Source organism: Diuraphis noxia, unplaced genomic scaffold (genome assembly GCF_037042655.1).
Source record: "Diuraphis noxia isolate RWA-SAM2 unplaced genomic scaffold, SU_Dnox_SAM2 contig0003, whole genome shotgun sequence".
NCBI classification, from domain to species: domain Eukaryota; kingdom Metazoa; phylum Arthropoda; class Insecta; order Hemiptera; family Aphididae; genus Diuraphis; species Diuraphis noxia.
This window is the reverse complement of record NW_028301713.1, coordinates 52,141,513-52,145,142: the sequence shown is the minus strand read 5'-3', so window position 1 is coordinate 52,145,142 and position 3,630 is coordinate 52,141,513.

Sequence of the window (3,630 nt, the reverse complement as noted above, 5' to 3'; positions counted from 1 at the left end):
AGCAGAACGACATACACTTAGTACCTGCTTTTTTGTTTTTTATTTATTTACTATAAATTAGTGAGTAATAATATTAAAATTATAAAATAAATTCTATGATACAGATGAAGTTATCTCCATGAATTGTGAAAATTTGGAAAAGCTATTGAGAATAATGTATCCGTAAGTTTGTATTGCGCTAAGTTATTTTTATTATAATATTGTTTCATTCAACAACTAAAATGAATTATTGGAACTGACATGTATGAAAATATTTAACATTTAACATTTTAATCCTTATCAAAGTTATTTAAATCGTCCCATTTATCTGCAATTTTTCCTGACTTCTGGAAACCTAGTTTGATATCCCCGATCCATAAATGTTCTGATTTCATGTTATATTCTATCATAAATGTGCATAATATTAAAACCAATTAACAATGTAATTAATGTCTTATTATACAATATGTAATTGGAATAATTGGATCCTTAAACCCGGCTAATTCAAATTTAAATAAATTAATAATCTTTTTCTGATTTTAATTTCATTAGAATTGCCTATTCAAAACCTCTTAAATAGCGAGCCTTCTTAAAGAATGATGTGTTTTGGATTTATATTGTTAATGATAGTATAAAAAGGTAATATTATGTACAGTATAAATTCTTGCAGTGACATATTTAGGATTTTGTCTGGGTGGAGAAAGAATAATATGCATCCAGAGCTCATCGACTAATAATTACCTAATTATAATATTTTTTATTCGTAGTAATACACACATTACACATAATACAAAATTTATTATCTATTTTTAAATATTACTCATCAAGAGCTTTATCTGGCATGATTTTTATATTCTGGGGGCATACGAATATGCATGCGACAATATTATATTATTATTATATTGGGTATATTATTTTCTTATCCATATGTGTAATCATTTGGCTGGGTGGACCAATATGATATAATATCATCCTACATTATTTAGAATATCCCAATTTTATTTTATCAGAATCAGTATTGGGCATATTTTGATTAATATTATTCTTTGAGTTATTCATGGACTACAGACTCAGGGCGTCCGGAAATTAGACCACAATTCACCTTATTTTTTTAAAGTATACGGTAATTTGGCCACTAAAATGTTATATTTATAATAGATAAACCAGAAGATTGGGGCTCTATTAAATTTTTTATGTTATAGTAATAATTTAATGTTATAGGTCATGATATTATATAAATCGCTACAATACCTATAACACTGCAGCGCACATGAAACTTTTTGATATCTTATTATGATATAGATTTGTCATCAAATGAAATGGATAAAAATAGTATGGTTTACAAAGATTATGATACATTGTAATCGTTCTTATTCTAAAAACAACGATTATTTAATAAACTATTATTACTATCTTTTTTTTTAACCTGAATAAATAAGCTTGTGTATTTTATATGAATGCGAATGAATTCTGAATATCCATCATTGTAATTATTTTTTGTAGATATTGATATTTTACGTTATGAAAAAACAGCGGTGTATTATAGCATTACATGAATTATTTGCAATTTATTATGTTATGCATGATCTACCAAAAGAAAATGGAATAAAATGTACATTTGTTTACTGAATATTCTTTCAGTGTAATAAAAAATCAATTTATTAACATAGTATTCTCATATTATATTATTGTACTTTAAACTCACAATAGCATTTTCAAATGCAATTTTTTTGACTCACTAGTAATAGAATTTATGATTTAATATAATAAATTACTTTAATCACAACAATATCATAGTAGGTAGGTACCTAGGTACTTAGTAATATTGACTATTGTAAGCTGACAGACCGTCTCTGCTCAGAATCGTTATCAGTAGGTATGTACAATAATTTTGTATAATTGAATTCAAATTTAACACAGTATTTATTAAAGAGTGCCTCTCTAGACACCAAATGTACAGTAATATAGAGCGTTACCATTTACCAGTTTTTTATTTTTATTTCTATTTTTACTTTTCAAGTTAAGTATTTTTATGTTACATACATAACGTCATACTATTCTGCTACTAAGCAGTTAATTTAATTTAATTTCCCATTATTATATAACATATAATAATTTATAATACAACGGAGAAGAATTTGTAACATCTGTGCCAAATTATTCTACAGAATTTTTAAAAATAAAAACAAAAAAGTAAACATTATTTAAACCTCTTAGGTACTCCGCGCGTTGAAAACAACGCATATTTGAAAAGCTATTTTCGGTGTAGGAAATATATTTTCATACCTTTTATTATTTAAAATAACCATTATTATGCATTCATACTTAACCTAACCTCAACTTTCAGGATAAAAAAAACATTGATATGGGTATGGTAAATTGGTAATATTACTAATATTCAATATATTTTTTTTATTTCTATAAATAATTATTCAAATTCGCATTTTACTTATTTCGATATTTTTTTATTAAGTATTATCTTCTACTAAAAAGCATTTGACTTATTGCTACTTATTATTACCTATAAATAACTTCACTCATATTATAAACAAATTTCAAACTTACTAATAATCGCACATTATAAAGCACACCAATTTTTGAGTTAATAGTCTTAATGCCAACAACTTAATACATCATAACTTTTGAAATATTGTAAACCATAAAATATTTACCACCATAAGTATTAACTCAAAATTGCACTTTATCTACTAATCTTAAAATAAAGGTTCACGAGTCACATTAAACATATTTTGTTTTCCTATATATTTTACTCGTAAAAAAATGGTTCCACGTATTCAGCATTTATATTAGAATATTAAAGACTAAATTTTGAATTAATTTTTATAATTAAACTTTTTACACGATGAATAGCAGTGACATGACAAGAGCTGCATAACCGTTGTACGTGCGAGACAGACCTTTAACGTTCATTAATACTAACAACGTGACGAAACAATGTGAAAGTACTTAACACACTTAGACTTAAGCATCGAGTTGCGTCTACGGCGGTAAATAACTTAACAGCTTGACTGTTACACGTACATAATCATTATATTACTTAAAGCCCAACAATTCCTATAACGGAGATTTACAAACGAATTATGGTTAAATTCATTCATTTATAAAAAAAGTTTTACTATAATTCAAAATTTACCACACATAGAACCATAATATTGCAATACTATAATATATAATTGTGATGTGACATTACTAAGCTGTCTATGATCTAAAATTCCAAACAAGCGATTGCTGATGTTCAAAACATTTAATATACATAGTGCAAACCGTTCAAAACTTCATCCCGTCCTTCGCTGTACCGGATTCCCTGACGACGTGATGTCTGTTACACACCAGTACACCATACTGTTTCTGCAGCCTTCACTCTCATCGTACCTATACGTATGTTTATGTATATGTATTTTTTTTTTAAACAAGTAACAGTGCTATTTTCATTTGTGTTCACATGCAGACATTTTTCCATGGAAAAATCCCACGGGGCAGGGTTCCAGGTTAAAAATGGGTTTTTCAGTATAAACTTTAAAAGCTAAAAAAAAAAAAACAAAATAAAATAAAAAAATAAACGACTCTACGTGTCTTGAAGAATTCATTTAAACGACTTCGCCGGCTAGAGTGTGTAGGAGGGGGGGTTAG